At 43.6% G+C, this 17,512-nt stretch overlaps 1 long non-coding RNA gene across 1 annotated transcript; it reads right to left on the minus strand.

Annotated features, from left to right (window-relative positions):
• Positions 1-16,282: 16,282 nt before the first annotated feature.
• LOC144328750 (uncharacterized) lies at positions 16,283-17,507 on the minus strand. Its single transcript, XR_013394049.1, has 2 exons — positions 17,381-17,507; positions 16,283-16,728 (listed from the first exon to the last, which is right to left on the minus strand). It is a non-coding gene; the product is annotated as an uncharacterized LOC144328750 (long non-coding RNA).
• Between the last annotated feature and the right edge of the window lie 5 nt (positions 17,508-17,512).

Genomic DNA, 17,512 nt, shown 5'->3' on the forward strand with positions numbered 1-17,512 from the left:
CCTTGCAAAGTTTTAAATGTTTGGGATGAGTGTCTGGGAAACTGCAAAAGAAACCAGCTTAAATATCTCTTTACTTATTTTTTGCTTTTTTTGTTTGTGTTGGTCTGGCAGAGTTGGAGTGATTTAGGGGAGGGACAGCAAGGGTGTGCAAACTAATACGAGCTGATGTTGCTGGTTTGAAAAAATACACATATATTAAGATAATAATATGAAATAAAGCAGGGTAAGGTTACTAGAGGCTTCCTTTCCTTGCAGGGTTTTAAATCTTTGGGATGAGTATCCTGAAAACAGCAAAAGAAACCAGTTTAAATATCTCATTTCTTTTTTGCTTTTTGTGTTTTTGGTCTGGCAGAGTTGGAATGATTGGGGGGGGCGGTTCACCTGCATTTTTAAACCTCTCGTGAGAGGCAAAAAAAAATAACACAGGGAGATGATGATGTGATGAAAAATGCTGCACCGGTTGAATTCCTGTCTTTTTTTGTTTTGCTACGCAGTCTTCTGGAAGGTGCAACAGATTTTTCTCCCCGCTCAGAAGTTGTAAAGAAGGCTGGGCTCCTCTCTACACCTTTAATAATTGGCACCTGAAATTCCCTTTTCCTGAACAACTTTTAAAGGTGCAAAAGCCTCGCTTGAGGGTGCTCTGGTAATGGGGGGGGGGTGCTTTGTTTGTGAGAAGACAGTCTTGCAGCACATTTAAAGACTAAAAAAATATGTTACGGCATAAACCTTTGTGGTTATATTACAGATTTGAAAAGAACCTTTGTATGTTGCTCTGCTTTTCTGTTTTTTAAATGTTGCACTGTTTTCTATGTACACAATATTTGCCTCACATATTGAGGATCACAATCGGAGCTGGTGATGGACAGCAACTGAAACCCAGTTTGGTATTTCCATTCCTCTTTCATGTTGTTGATATTGTTTAGTCGTTTCCGACTCTTCGTGACCCCATGGACCAGAGCACGCCAGGCACTCCTGTCTTCCACTGCCTTCCGCAGTTTGGTCAGACTCATGTTGGTAGCTTCGAGAACACTGTCCAACCATCTTGTCCTCTGTCGTCCCCTTCTCCTTGTGCCCTCCATCTTTCCCAAAATAAGGGTCTTTTCCAGGGAGTCTTCTCTTCTCATGAGGTGGCCAAAGTATTGGAGCCTCAGCTTCAGGATCTGTCCTTCCAGTGAGCACTCAGGGCTGATTTCCTTCAGAATGGATAGGTTTGATCTTCTTGCAGTCCATGGGACTCTCAAGAGTCTCCTCCAGCACCATAATTCAAAAGCATCAATTTCTTTGGCGATCAGCCTTCTTTATGGTCCAGCTCTCACTTCCATACACCAATTTGTGGGAGAGGTTAACTAAGGGTTAGGGCCTTCGCTTTATTGTCCTTATTGTCCCTTTCCCCCATTTCCTGTGCCTCCAGGCACTCCCTCTTTGTGAATCCATAACTTCTGTGTGTGTGCAGGGAGCTAAGCAACAGGCATTGCTTGGCAACACCTTCTATTTGTGCTGAAAGAGTTTGTTGGCTTGACAAGGAGGTGTACAAAGAAGTAACGTGCTTCGAGTAAATGACAAGCTCCCCATTTTAAAAGGAGTCCCAATCCCATTATAAAGTATTGTGCACGCTATTTGTATCTGTTATCTGCCCAAATCAGATACCTTTCTAGAGGACGCTGTGCAAACAGAATCGCTGCCCTTTTCAACTGGCTGTTCTACTATGGTGTAGCCAGACACAGGATTTTTGTAGGTGAGCTTTTTCCTACCTTCTATGCTTCTTGCTAAATTTAATCAAGCTTTTGTTGCAGGAGCAGAAGCAGGGCTAATAAAACTGAAGTCAGAAGCCCTAAACCAGTCAAAGGCAATACAGAATACAGTGGTACCTCGGGTTACATACGCTTCAGGTTACAGACTCCACTAACCCAGAAATATAACCTCAGGTTAAGAACTTTGCTTCAGGATTAGAATAGAAATCGTGCAGTGGCGGCACAGCGGCAGCAGGAGGCCCCATTAGCTAAAGGAGTGCTTCAGGTTAAGAACAGTTTCAGGTTAAGAACAGACCTCCAGAACGAATTAAGTACTTAACCTGAGGTACCACTGTAGACTGATGTTAAGAACACTGTACCCATGATGCCACATGTGTGATTTCTCTCTCCTGTACTTCCCCCCATGTTGATAAAAACATCTTGCATAGTTTGTTCCCAGATGTATACGTTGCTAACATAGGCTAAAAAGTGGAAGATACTTAAAGTGCTTTGTTATGTGTGAATACATGCAACATTTCTCCTCTTGTGTTTTAAGGAAAAGTTATATACCGTTTTTTGTTTGACAGGCTTAATTTTGTCCTCTCTAGGGTATCACAGAACAGGAGTGCAACTTTTTTCTGGCCTATCAACACTTTAACCTAGTTTCCTAGAGCCAGTGTGGTGTAGTGGTTAAGAGCGGTAGACTCGTAATCTGGTGAACTGGGTTCGCGTCCCCGCTCCTCCACATGCAGCTGCTGGGTGACCTTGGGCTAGTCACACTTCTTTTAAGTCTCTCAGCTCCACTCACCTCACAGAGTGTTTGTTGTGGGGGAGGAAGGGAAAGGAGAATGTTAGCCGCTTTGAGACTCCTTAGCGTAGTGATAAAGCGGAATATCAAATCCAAACTCCTCTTCTTCTTCCTGTAAAAAAATAAAGAAAAACCCAGGTATTTATTTATTTGCGGGCCAGGTAAAGTACTCTAACTTTCTCACAAATAAAAATGCAGCCCTAATTTTAAAAGTCCTATGACTTCTAAGAGATTCTTGGACTGTATCTGGCATGTGTGGAAGGGAGGAAAGTTCTGCCAATAATCTCCACAAATGCCTGTCAAAATAATAGATGGTCCTGTATACCTGAAAGAGCGTCTCCACCCCCATCGTTCAGCCCGCACACTGAGATCCAGCACCGAGGGCCTTCTGGCGGTTCCCTCACTGCGAGAAGCCAAGTTACAGGGAACCAGGCAGAGGGCCTTCTCGGTAGTGGCACCCGCCCTGTGGAACACCCTCCCTTCAGATGTGAGGGAAATAAGCAGCTATCTTCTCTTTAAAAGACACCTGAAGGCAGCCCTGTTTAGGGAAGTTTTTAATATTTAATGCTGTATTGTTTTTAACACTTGATTGGAAGCTGCCCAGAGTGGCTGGGGAAACTCAGCCAGATGGGTGGGGTATAAATAATAAATTATTACTATTCTGGTCATCTCTAGGATTTGCAAAAAGAAATTGTATGATGATGATGTCACTGCCATTTCGCTCTGGCACATGGGAAGAGTAGAGCCTGCCTTGCTAGAGTTCCTCTCCCCCGTACAGACAGGTGAAGGGAACATCAAGGGATCAGCTGGGTGATATGTGTCCTGTACAGACACACCCTTTGGCTTCCTACAGCCAAGTAAGTATCATCAGTGAAAATAATACAGAACTAATGGCAAGCATCTGCTAATTGCGGCTGCCTGTAGTACATTAAAACATGTTCTCAAAATCTCATGCTGGCAGGGCACAGATTACCCTCCTGAAATAGAACATGTCAGCTCAGTCAACAAGTTTAGTTTATTGTTAGCTGCATCTGTAACCAAACACTTCTTTCTAAACAATTTCTTGTGTTGGCACTGTGATTTGAAGGATGTCTGCTGCTATTAATTGCAGGGCATTGCAAATCAAGCTTTGGATGCTGGATTTTTTGGCCCTGGTTGTGTCATTAGCCTTGTAACAGGCCAAACCTTGAGAAAGAAGTTATTGCTCGAGTTAGATGATAGTCCTCATATACACTGGATGAAATAAAGAGTTTTATGATGGCACAAATAATTTATAACAAGGAACGTCTTGTTCCCGAATGCCACAAATGCTTTATCTCCTGGGGTTTGTGTATCCCAGGCATCTTACTTTGTAATGCAAAGCAATCAATCAGATTACCAGTTCAAATGTGGTCATCTCAAACTGCTTGCTTCTCCCATATAAAGCTATAAGACATCATAATAAAAAAAATCTAAGAGTTGTCATTAGCAGGCCAATAAAATCTAATGTTAGAGATCAGGCCACAGTTGTAAAATAGGAAATAAAGCAACTTATTTGGAAGTTATTTTTGGTCATCTTTGTCTCTTCCCCCACCCCATAGAATAAAATTTAGGTAACCAGTTAATCAAGACAGAAAACTCCTTATTTTGTGCTTATTTTTCTAATATTGTGGTGTTGGTGTTGCAGTTCTGCATGTTACAGTTTCTGATTCTTTATTGTATCCACTGAATATGTGAATACTTGTGCATAAAAATAACTTATGACAGCAGAAGGATGTTTAGTCTCTGTTTCCCTGGCATGGTTAAAATCTTGCAGTTATTTTTATTGCATGCATTCAACTTTGCAAAGTATTGTATCCCAAGTTTTGCAGATGCTCTGTGACAAAACATCATCAGTGTGGACATGAGCTCAGAAGTAGTCATATGTTCACAATACAGTGCTCTCAGATACCTGATACAATGCTGTATCTGTTCAGGGTTATTTACGAACTATTTAGGGCACAATCTAGCAAAGCTTAGGAGTTATGACTACAACTCAATTTTCAGTGACAATGGGAAATCATTGTGATTAATTAATCACTCGTTGATTCATTAATTTTAATGGAAGTTTTGTTGTGGCTCACTTTTGCTAGTTTGTGAATGTAGTGATTTGTTTGGAATCTTACGGAGGCTGATGAAATTATACCACTGTATAAGGCTAATCTCCTGCCAACCTAGCAGTTCAAAAGCACATCAAAGTGCAAGTAGATAAATAGGTACCACTCCGACGGGAAGGTAAACAGCATTTCCGTGCGCTGCTCTGGTTTGCCAGAAGCGGCTTAGTCATGCTGGCCACATGACCCGGAAGCTGTACGCCGGCTCCCTCGGCCAATCAAGTGAGATGAGCACCGCAGCCCCAGAGTCGGCCACGGCTGGACCTAATTGTCAGGGGTCCCTTTACCTTTACCTATAAGGCCAATAAATAAACTCATGTTGGAATACATGTATTTCCCCCCCCCCAATTTTATCCCCACAATGCCCCTTCTCCGGTGAGACAGGTGAGGATTTGAACCCAGATCTCTCAGGTCCTGCTTTCGTCACACTAGCCTCTTACATTGCCGTTTGCTTGAATTCTGTTTCAGTATGTCGTATTCCCAGTAAGTGAAAAGAGACATCCCCCACACCCCATTTCCCCTTATATTTATGTAACACATTCCAAGCTAAAAAGCTGACCATTTTAAAGGGCTCTATTTAGCCCACAGAAGGGCATTTATATTTGGCAGAAACTTTCAAGAGGCAGGCTGAAATGTGACCTTTCCTTTACAGCTTGTTTTTCCTTCTCCAAAATGACAGCCATGTTTATTATTGATTTATTTAGATTTATAGCCCAACTATCCTGAACATTCGAGGTGCAGTAATAGTACTGCAATTTCCAAATTAGGAATGTACTAAGCATTGTAACTCAAGCTTAGGGAAGCAAAGTTCTTTAAACACAGGACATGTGAACCTATCTTTTTTAGCATTACACGATTTTTAAATTGTGCAACTTCATTTTCAAATTATACACTTGTCAGCAAACAACAATAAAAAATAAGAACCTGAATTCCTCATAAAACCAAGAGGAGTTTCCCAAAGAGTACTGCTTATAGCCATATATTTTTAAAATCTTGTTGAATGAAAGACACATTTGACCACCTCTCTTGCCAACTGCAACCTGTGAATGTTAGTGCAAGACAGAAAGTGGTAAGGGGTGTTTATTTAAAAGTATGCATAGGGACGCGGGTGGCGCTGTGGGTAAAAGCCTCAGCGCCTAGGACTTGCCGATCGAAAGGTCGGCGGTTCGAATCCCCGCGGCGGGGTGCGCTCCCGTCGCTCGGTCCTAGCGCCTGCCAACCTAGCAGTTCGAAAGCACCCCCAGGTGCAAGTAGATAAATAGGGACCGCTTACTAGCAGGAAGGTAAACGGCGTTCCGTGTGCTCGCCAGATGCAGCTTGTCACGCTGGCCACGTGACCCGGAAGTGTCTGCGGACAGCGCTGGCTCCCGGCCTCTAGAGTGAGATGAGCGCACAACCCTAGAGTCTGGCAAGACTGGCCCGTACGGGCAGGGGTACCTTTACCTTTACCTTACCACTTAACAGGTTTAAGTATCAGGTGTAGAAATTGTTCAGAGCCATGATTTTGGTTTCTGAACATCACCATTTTAAAAAAATACCTCAGAGTTTCTTCAATTAGTGTAAGGTGAGAGAGATAATCAGTTTGGTTCATCATCTTTCAGCTAGTACTACGAGCAACTGCTAATAGAAGCAAGGAATGGAAAACTAATAATAAAATGCCAAAACCAATATAAAGACATTTTATGGGTGTGTGGTTTTTTTCCATAACAGCCTAACTATGAAGCTGTGCATCATTAAAATAATAATTGAGAAGCCACTAGTGGAAATATTCTTTTAGAACAACATAAGCCAGACAAATCCTGTTGCTGTGCAACCAAGAGACGCCTGCTATCATTCATAATCATATGAATTATATTCATAATCATATTTTCTCAGCATAATGGCAATTCATGTTTCCACTGTGAATGGAAAGGTAAGGGCCCATTAATGTGCGGGCAGCTTGCCACTTTCTTATTCTGGTTTTAGACTGCACTTCTGGCAATCCATTTGTGTAATGCAGTCATGCTTCAGGCAAATCAGTCATTAGAAACAGGAAGAATATAACACTTTTTAAAATGCCAGTGCTTTTAGATTGAAAATAGCACCTGACCAGAAGATCATAGATACTGTGGATTCCTGCATTGTATGGGGTTGGACTAGAAGACTCTCAGGGTCCCTTGCGAATCTACAGGGCTTTGATTCAATGTGGACATAACCGAACTGTAAGGATATCAGGGGGTTACTCGAGAGCAATCAGGCAAATGCCTCCCTGGTCGGCTGTAAAGCCTCGTTATTGATGCCAAAAACCCTTCACCATGCAGAGCGCCACTATTCCGTGGCTCGCTCATTCACTGGCAGAATCTGTGAGTGGGCGGTCCTTAAACCTTCCCCAGCAGAGTAGTTTCTTGACGCCCAATCTGCGCTTCCTCTCTCGGCGTGGAAGCCTACTGCGCAGGGAGGGCATGGGTAACGGAGGACCTCTCTCCTCCCGGCTTTGCTCAGGCAAGGTGTCCTGGCACCACCTCGCCTCCTCCGAGCCCTAAAGCTCCTCTCCACTGGAGGCGTGGCTGCTCTCCTCCACTGAGGAGGTGCTGCTTCCCACAATCTTTGGGGGCTCTCTGTAATCCATCCGGCTTTTCCCCTCTCGCCCCTGGACAGATGGCAGTTCCCTGACATGAACATAGAAAACTGCCTTGTAGTGAGTCAAACCATAGGTCTACCTAGCTTCTCATTCTCAACACTGACTGGCAGGAGATCTCTCCCAGCCAGGAGTCTCTATCAGATTACCTAGACACACAACCCATGACCCTGTGTGTGCAAAACACATGCTCTGTATATATTATTGTGGCCAGTTTGAATAACACGCAACCTCCATTCTGTAGCGCAGGGCAGTTTCGAATCTTTTTTTTTTTTTACATCCTACCTGAAAACATGAACACAGGCAAGCATCGGTAGCCCTTTTAAAGCTGTAGAAAAAACTGCTTAGACCAGAAGTAGTTAGTGACCCAAGCGATGTTTTGGCACTTAGAAGGGCAGGAAAGAAAATTTTATATGAATACAAATCAATAAAGATTTAGTCTGCTAGATTTTGCCGCTCTGCTCATTTGCAGGGGATATGGGAACAGCCAGGATTGAGAATTTGGATGAAACAAGCCATTTGCATCACACTGTGATCCAGTTCCTTTCCTTTTCTATGAAGTTTGTACATATGTTAAGATAATGCAAGAGACTAAAGTAACGTTTTGCTTCGGGGGAAACATAATCCATGTACAGTGGGAGCCTCCAGTGCAAGGATAACTTTGCTTCTTTATTCTGGCACTGAAAAGTCACTCCCAACCCTGAATAACTCTTTTTTTGTTCAAGCAACATCTTAAAACCTATCTCTTTCTTCAAGCCTTTGCCACATAGCTGGAGAGTTGTTTTTTAAGTGGTCTAACTATTAGCCTTCTGCAGCTTTTAAAAAATGTTATTGTTGCGTTATTATTGTATATTGGTTTTAACTGCTGGGTTAGATTGTCTTTTATGTGATCGTTGTTGGACAATCTGGGCTCCCTTTGGAGGAAGGTTGAGATACCAGAACATATAATCAAAATACAGTGAGTTTTCCATAACTCACTAGGACTAGTGCACCCCATATACTGGCAGAAAATGGTGGGATGCGCTTGAAACAAGAGGACTTTGCCCCCACTTGTATTATAAAAAATCCCACTTTAGCTCATGTAATGCAAAAATCTGCACCACAACATTTATAACCCCAGATCATATAAGCAGGATTGTGACACTGTGGACCACAGTTCCCAACACCCCTGGCAATTATGTTTTTTATATATAAAAAAATATCAGTGTGACTGTCTCCTACTTTATTTTTTACACAGCTATGATATTCCTAAATGGGTAATTGTTTACAAAATATTTTGATAAATCTAGAAACCCACAAGCTTTCCATCTCTAATAATAAAGGGTCACATGTATCCCGCACGGAAGACACAGTTGTGAAGTCGTCGTTCAATTCCCATTTCACTCATCTACCTATTCTCACGCGTACCTATCTCTAAATCAGTTACTTAATTGAAAATGCTGGTAAGTCAACTGATTTTAATTCTATAAAATACTTTGTTAAATTAAAAAAAAAAACTTTGGAAGGCCACCGCAACAAATTACTCCCCTCACTTTGGAAGGCCACTGCTCCAGTAACCCGTGTCCCTTGTTCCTCTAAAAGGTAAAGGTACCCCTGCCCGTAAGGGCCAGTCTTGCCAGACTCTAGGGTTGTGCGCCCATCTCACTCAAGAGGCCAGGGGCCAGCGCTGTCCGGAGACACTTCGGGTCACGCGGCCAGCGTGACATCGCTGCTCTGGCGAGCCAGAGCCACACACGGAAATGCCGTTTACCTTCCCGCTGGTAAGCGGTCCCTATTTATCTACTTGCACCCGAAGGTGCTTTCGAACTGCTAGGTTGGCAGGTGCTGGGACCCCGCCGCGGGGATTCGAACCGCTGACCTTTTGATCGGCAAGTCCTAGGCGTTGAGGCTTTAACCCACAGCGCCAGCCACGTCCCTTCCTCGTTCCTCTAGCCTCGTGCGATAGGCAAGGCAATAGCAAGTGTGTTGTGGTTTCCATCACTCTGCAGTTCTCAAGGCTGCACAGTTCTCCCAACTACACTTTGGACCTTCTCCAACCTCAGGAGTCCTGATGCTTGCCTTGCTCCTGGATTCAACTACTGCATGTTCTATAATTACCTTAGTCTTTCCCTTCAGTGGAAGGCTGGAGAGCTCCCAACAAGGATGAGTCCAGGTTCCCTGAGATGCTAGACTTGGTGGGTGGCGTTGCTAGAGCTGCTTGAAGTCTGAGAAGTTGATGTCAGAAACCTTGGTATCTTAGGAGCCTGAAGTGGAACAGATGGGATATACAGTGGTACCTTGGGTTAAGTACTTAATTTGTTCTGGAGGTCCGTTCTTAACCTGAAACTGTTCTTAACCTGAAGCACTACTTTAGCTAATGGGGCCTCCTGCTGCCGCCGCGCCACTGGAGCACGATTTCTGTTTTCATCCTGAAGCAAAGTTCTTAACCTGAAGCACTATTTCTGGGTTAGCGGAGTCTGTAACCTGAAGCGTATGTAACCTGAAGCGTATGTAACCCGAAGTACCACTGTATCATTAAAAAGAGGACGGGTCCCTACCCTCTAACCTCTACCCAACCCTGTATAAATGAAGCGGCCTTTTACCAAAACAGACTGTCTATTCATTTGGCCTAGGGACTTGCCTGAGGTCCTCTAGATGTTATTGGTCTGCCAAACACTCATCATCCCCAGCCAACGTGGCCAAGAGACGGGGATGATGGAGGCTGTCAGCATCTGGAGTGCCACAGGTTAGTCACCCTAGCCCAATAGTGCCTACTCTAGCCTATTCTGACTGGCAGTGTCTTAGCAGAGGTCTTTCCCAGCCTTGCTTCCTTGACATCTTTTTAACCACAGGCACTGGGGATTAAATCGGAGCCCTTCTGCATACAACAGTCACGGATGGTCCCTCCTCAAGAAGGTACTGCAGCAAAATCGCTGCCTATACACCCTGCAAACTCTACATAAAGTAAAGGTAAAGGGACCCCTGACCATTAGGTCCAGTCGTGGCCGACTCTGGGGTTGCGGCGCTCATCTCGCTTTATTGGACGAGGGAGCCGGTGTACAGTTTCCGGGTCATGTGGCCAGCATGACTAAGCCGCTTCTGGCGAACCAGAGCAGCGCATGGAAACGCCGTTTACCTTCCCGCCGGAGTGGTACCTATTTATCTACTTGCACTTTGATACGCTTTCGAACTGCTAGGTTGGCAGGAGCAGGGACCGAGCAACGGGAGCTCACCCCTTCACGGGGATTCGAACCGCCGACCTTCTGATCGGCAAATCCTAGGCTCTGTGGGCACAGACAAATGGGCCACTGGTTGCCTTGCAGGCAGGTAGGTAAAGGAGCAAGACCAAGTCAATTTGGCCCCAGTGCAAGTGGAACGCCAACCTGACCTCAGCCATCAGATTTGGCCAGGGGACCAAATGAGAATCGCTGCTGTCCTTTTCCCATCCTCTCCATTTGTCAGTACTGTGTTTTGTTTCATTGTGATTATTTTATCTGCTTTTTAATGGGTTTGTTTTCAGGTGTTTTATTATTGCAAGCTGCCCCAAAGACATTTTAGGTGCCAGCTGCTCTCTGGATCACTCCCAAAGGGCACAGGCTATTTTGAGAGCATCAATTAATATTTTTAACCCTGTCTCCTTTTTAAAATTTAATACTGCAACATTTATTTCCTCTCTTTGTTAGCCAGTTGTCCTTCCTGTACATGCTGCTTAATTCCTGTATTTGCATTTGATTTCTTGTTGCTACGAAAAAAGGACCTTTTATAGGTAATAATGTCTTAAAACAATGTAAATATTTATGCAGGTGACTTACAGCTGCAACAACAGCGTGAACAAAACCAATGATTTCAAAGCAGATAAAATAATAAAATGTGCCAGCTGGCGATGTTTAATTGGACTGTGATTCTGTTGCCTTTTTTAAGAAGTTGAGATCCTGCAGCCAAACTTGTAGCTAAACGGATAAATTCCATAGCTGGTCTAATTGCAACCATACCAAAGTTGCACTATTTCCTAGAAAGTATGCATTATGTCTCAACCTACCCTAAATGTCCACTTCAGCCTCTTCTACAGCTGTTGACCATGTACAGTGGTGCCTCGCAAGACGAAATTAATTCGTTCCGCGAGTTTTGTCGTCTTGCGGTTTTTTTCGTCTTGCGAAGCACGGTGTTGGGAAAGTTTTGGAAAAGCTTCAAAAATCACCAAAGTCTTTAAAAACCTCAAAAAAGGCTACCACACCGCGTTCTATGAGTTGCCCCTCGAAGTCAAGTCGCAACTGTATTAACGGTGTTAAGAAAAAGGAAACAAACTTGCAAGACGTTTCCGTCTTGCGAAGCAAGCCCATAGGGGAAATCGTCTTGCGAAGCAGCTCAAAAAACAAAAAACCCTTTCGTCTAGCGAGTTTTTTGTCTTGCGAGGCATTCGTCTTGCGAGGTACCACTGTACATGTTTGCTGACCAGGGGGAATAAATAAATAAATATAGAAAGGAGAATTCACTGGATTCCAAGATCCAAGTATGGGACAAGTACTTGCAGAACCATAGAATTGTAGAGTTCAAAGGGACCATGAGGGTAATCTAGTCCAACCTTGTGCAATGCAGGAATCTTTTGCCCAACGTGGGGCTCAAACCCACAACCCTGAGATTAAGAGTCTCATGCTCTACCAAGTGAGTTATGCCAATGAGAGAGCCCCTTGCAAAACAATATCAAACCTAGCATTACATAAAATACATCCAACAAACATACGAAACGTAGCCGGCTGCGCATTCACATAAACAATGCTCTTATGTATTTATCACAGTATCTTGACAAGGATTTCCAGAATTGAAAACAAGGCATTATTCTGTGGAACTGTAGTAAGCTCCCATTTGGATTTTATGAACATACAAAGACATACGTGGAACAGAAACTAGCAAATTTTTGGACTCTATGAATGAACTATTCTATTGGGACTTCCTTTTACTTTGTTGTACTTTATGTGTTGATTATGTGAAAGAGAAATATATAATACTCTGATAAATACAGAAGAGCAGTGAGAGAGACCCAGCAGATATTTAAGATCACAAAACATGCAGCAAAGTTAAGCATGAAAAATATGCTTTAAAATGTGCTCTTCTAAGTTCCTTCCAAAGTTCCCCCTCTTCCCCTAGCATAGAAAAAGATCACACATTTGTTAAGATAAAAATTGGTTTACTTACAAACTCTTCAAAGGTCAGGTTCATGTGCTTTTCCATACATCAGTCAGAAAACACTAGAAGTAAAACCTAGCTGAGGAACTTTCTTCACTGTAACTAAGCCAAGTCCAGTAATTTTAGCAACCATTCCTCCACGGTAGGTAATGATGAATCTTTCCATCTCTGTGCATATAAAAGTCTTGCTGCTGTGTTCATATATTTAAATAACGTTCCACGGTCCTTCTGATTGTCCAGCCACTCCGCGATTCCTCCACCAACACTATCAAATGCCTTGGCATCTCCCAATAGAAGTTAAGGCTTTTCGAATGTGACATAATGTGGGGGGCCCTCCAGCTCACCTTCATTCTAGAAGAGCACCCTTGTGTACTTTCCACTTGAGTCCTTGAAGGCTGCCTGCCACCAGTGACTGGGGTTGCAGGGTGGGCTTAAGCATTAAAGAAATACCTGTGGGCAGTGCTTTTTTTCTAGAAGAAGAGGTGCAGGAACTCCTTAAGTTGTTGAGCTTTTCTTAGGGGGGAGCCAAAGTTGTTGAGCTTTAGGGGTACAAACAACGCTTTTGGGGGGGTACTGTGGCCGCAAGGGACACAGGTGGTGCTGTGGGTTAAATCACTGTGCTGCTTGGGCTTGCTGATCGAAAGGTCGACGGTTCGAATCCCCACGACGGGGTGAGCTCCCGTTGTTCGGTCCCAGCTCCTGCTAACCTAGCAGTTCGAAAGCACACCAGTACAAGTAGATAAATAGGTACCGCTCCAGCGGGAAGGTAAACGGCATTTCCGTGTGCTGCTCTGGTTTTGCCAGAAGAGGCTTTGTCATGCTGGCTACATGACCCGGAAAAACTGCAGACCAAACGTCGGCTCCCTCGGCCAGTAAAGCAAGATTAGCACCCAACCCCACAGTCGTTCATGACTAGACTTAATTGTCAGGGGTCCCTTTACCTTACTGTGGCCACATTTCAACATTGCACCTCATTTCAGCCTCAACATCCTCACTGAGGTGTTTTGTGCGAGGGAGGATCTTTATGGTTTTGGTTTCCATATGTGTGTGTGTGTGTGTGTGTGTGTGTGTGTCAATCTGCAACCATTAAGGTCTCCCCAAGTCTGCTGATATCTCATTTTCTTGGGTAACTGAATAATTTTTGGCTCCATAAGGATCCTATTAATCCTCCCCTCTGTTGCAGGATAATGGGGCCCTTTGTCCTAATATTTGCTCCACTTACATTTCAAAGAGAATATAGGCAGTTAAGGGTGTTCTGTTAGAGGTTGATTGTAAAGATTAGACCAGGCATAGGCAAACTGGGCCTCCAGATGTTTTTTGGGACTACAACTCCCATCATCCCTGACCACTGGCCCTGTTAGCTAGGGATGATGGGAGTTGTAGTCCAGTCCCAAAACATCTGAAGGGCCTAGTTGGCCTATGCCTGGATTAGACCAAGGTCCTCCAGCCAGATCTGGCATTCTGTTTCCAACAGAGATCAGCCAAAATGCCTTTGGGCAGTGCTCACCAGTATATGAAGGTGATGGCCCACCTGAATTCTCTCTTCCTAGTACCTGGCATCAGGAGATAGAGTACTTGTGTAGATGGAAGTTCCATTTAGAGAAATCTACCACCCACAAGCTTGTCTAAGTACCAAAATTAACAATGTGCTGCGTGAATAGCTGTAATTATATGAAAACTGCTACACATTTTTGCTCCTTAGAAATTGTAATTTCCTGGCTCACTTAGGCGTTCTAACACCGAACTGTCTCTTATATTAAATTTCTTCTGGAGATCTATTTACCACTGTGAACGTTACAGCTCTCAGTCCATCTTTAAGCAAACGTTCTAGAAACTAAGAGCATTCGTAATCTTTTCCACCGGGAGACAGTACCACTTAGCCAATCTCTGAGAAACTACTGTATTAATACATATATAAACAAGTCAGTTTAAATGGGAGCCAGTTGAATGCAATGCTCTGTTAATCCTCAGCAGGGCTTCACCTAATCGCTGATCAAATATTTAAGGCCCTCTAGTGAACATGCCGTGATCAATGGAACTGACTCCCATCAAGTTAAGTGTGTATAGGATTTCAGCTACAGAGAAAACGTAATTATGTTTTTTTTACTGGGTCAGTTAATGACTGTGTAGTGCAAGTGTGAGAACCTGTGTCCAGCAGACTAATTTCACAGGGAGGAAAAGAAGGAAGGGAAGGGAGCAAGAAGAGAGGGGGTGATGAAGAGCAGTGCGAAGCAAGGAAGCCCTTGGCAAGAAATCAGTTCAAGAGTGATTTGTCCCTTCCTCCACAGCCCACTGGGAGGGGCATCAAAGAAAATAAAGGTGCAAGAATGGGTGTTTCCACCCACCACTGGCATGGAAGTTGCACCTCAGATTGCACCTGAGGGAATACAGCCCTCCAGAGGAGAAAAATGGCGCCCATTCTTGAAATGCAAGCTTTCAAGTTTCGAAACTCTTTTGTTGTGGTGATGGCGGTGGTTGAGAATGAGAAAACAGAGGTAATTGGGTAGGAAAAAGAGAGGAAAATATTCCCCCCAAAGCTCTAGTTCCAATCAACTATAACATGAGTAGTCTTGGTTGCTTTCTCATAATTTTGGCACCGTTGCATGTAACTGGTCTTTGAGTATTTGTACAAAAGCTTGTCCTTCAGCGTTTTCTTCTTCCCTCGTACTAAAAAAGGAGAACTAAAACCTACTGTCTTTTCAATAAGATTCATTACTGTGTATGCTTGTCCTTTACGTGTGGGAGTGTCACTCTTTTACTTTCACATTTTGACGCCATATTTCTTCAAGAAAGCAAACAGCCCCCTGCCAATATTATATGCACTGCATTCTGAGATGCAATGGGAAGAAGAATCCTAAAACATGCATACAGCGTGAAAATGAGACAGTACATCCTCTCCTTAAATGAACATTCACATAACTTCATGTATTTCACTAGTCTTCGGTATCTATGCTTCTCTCACAATTGTACCCCACACTTTTTTCAAAAAGCTCAAATTGACATACATGGCGTTACTCCATTTTATCTTCACATCTGTGCAGAATGTTAACTCGACCAAAGTCACCCCAGGTCAGGACCTGACATATCACGCCTTGGCAGGGCCTACGGCTGACAAAGTTCTAGGGACTCCCTTTTGGGAAAACAAATCTGGCTCAGCACTTCTAAGCAATGTAGTTAGGACTACCTACCATTCTAATTTCCCACAATGCCCTGCATCAATGCTATGTAAGATATTGTAATGGTCGCGAGACCCAGTTTCCCAACACTGCTTGCAGAACTGCTACATGTGATTCAGTGGTGGTAACACATTTTAGGGGAAGTGTTCAGTGCCGTAAGGTAAAGGTAAAGGGACCCCTGACCATTAGGTCCAGTCGTGGCCGACTCTGGGGTTGCGGCGCTCATCTTGCTTTACTGGCCGAGGGAGCCGGCGTACAGCTTCCGGGTCATGTGGCCACCATGACTAAGCCGCTTCTGGCGAACCAGAGCAGCACACGGAAACGCTGTTTACCTTCCCGCCAGAGCGGTACCTATTTATGTACTTGCATTTTGACGTGCTTTCGAACTGCTAGGTTGGCGGAGCAGGGACCGAGCAACGGGAGCTCACCCCGTCACGGGGATTCGAACCGCCGACCTTCTGATCGGCAAGTCCTAGGCTCTGTGGTTTAACCCACAGCGCCACCTGCGTCCCTGTTCAATGCCGTACCAAGCAGCTTATCTTTTTGAAATAATAAATAAATAAATAAATTTGATTTATATCCTGCCCTCCTCCTCAAAGGAGTCCAGGGTGACCAACACAGCAATGGAAAAACTTCTTTTTTTCCAAACACACAACTAAAAACAGTTTTAAAGCATCATTAAAAAAACAGCTAAAAACATTCCAAAACAGTTTAAAACATTCTTAACCGGTAACAAACCATTTGGCATTCAGCAGAACATATCATGAATTAATCGGGGTGGTCAACTGTTTTAAGATGTGAAGGACTTCCATGTAATGCAATGCAATAAAACCTGACATTTCTCTGGAATTAACTAAAACAACTTTATAAACTGCTTAATATTTGACAATCTCTAGGTGGTGTACAACAGAAAACCCCCCGATATCATTAAAGCAAAAATTCAAACCAAAAGCAACAAAACAGCAATATAAGAGTATCTAAAAACAAATAAAGCAGGACTCTGGGTGATTCACTATGTATGTGCAGAATGCTGTATTTTATCATTCTTAACAGTGTTGTGTATGATAGTTTGACAGTAACTAGAGGAGTTTCATCAAGGTTCCTAAAGAAAAAGGCAACAACATTTGAAATATTATCACTCATATAAAATCACCTAATATCAGAGAGTGCAGATGAGTCTCTGAGCACAGTCTGCATTCGTTTGTACCAGAGGAGATCTAATCACTAATGAAAAACCATCAGTCTGACCTGGAGACAACGATGATGTCGTCACAGCTAGCAGTGTCTGTGACTTTAATAACGTTGGTGTCTGCAAGCCCTGCCTGAACTGATCTTGATAACAAAAGAGAATGCTTTCTGAACTGACTCCAAAAGCAAATGGAAGAGGAGAGATGGTTTCAAGACAAACCCGCTGTGTTGTGTGCCAGTTGTTTATAGACTGGGTTTCAGGAGTTGTCCATGCTGTGAGATTATAGACACTTTATCAATAAAGGTTGCGGGGCCCTTCTCCTCACTAGAGCCCACTGCCTCTCTCTCAATGGAGTGCACCTCTAGGGGTGAAGCCAAACTGCTGTCTTTGTTGTTGTTGTTTAGTCGTTTAGCCACTCCATTTCTTTTATGGGTTTCTTGCCCACAGTAGTAGATATGATGGTCATCCGAACTGAATTCGCCCATTCCCATCCATTTTAGTTCACTGATGCCCAGGATGTCAATATTTATTCTTGCCATCTCATTTTTGACCACATCCAACTTACCCAGGTTCATGGTTCTTACATTCCAGGTTCCTATGCAATATTTTTCTTTACAGCATTGGACTTTCCTTTCGCTTTCAGGCATATCCGCAACTGAACGTCCTTTCGGCTTTGGCCCTTCATGGATCACATTTC

Source organism: Podarcis muralis, chromosome 8, assembly GCF_964188315.1.
Source record: "Podarcis muralis chromosome 8, rPodMur119.hap1.1, whole genome shotgun sequence".
In the NCBI taxonomy this organism is placed as follows: domain Eukaryota; kingdom Metazoa; phylum Chordata; class Lepidosauria; order Squamata; family Lacertidae; genus Podarcis; species Podarcis muralis.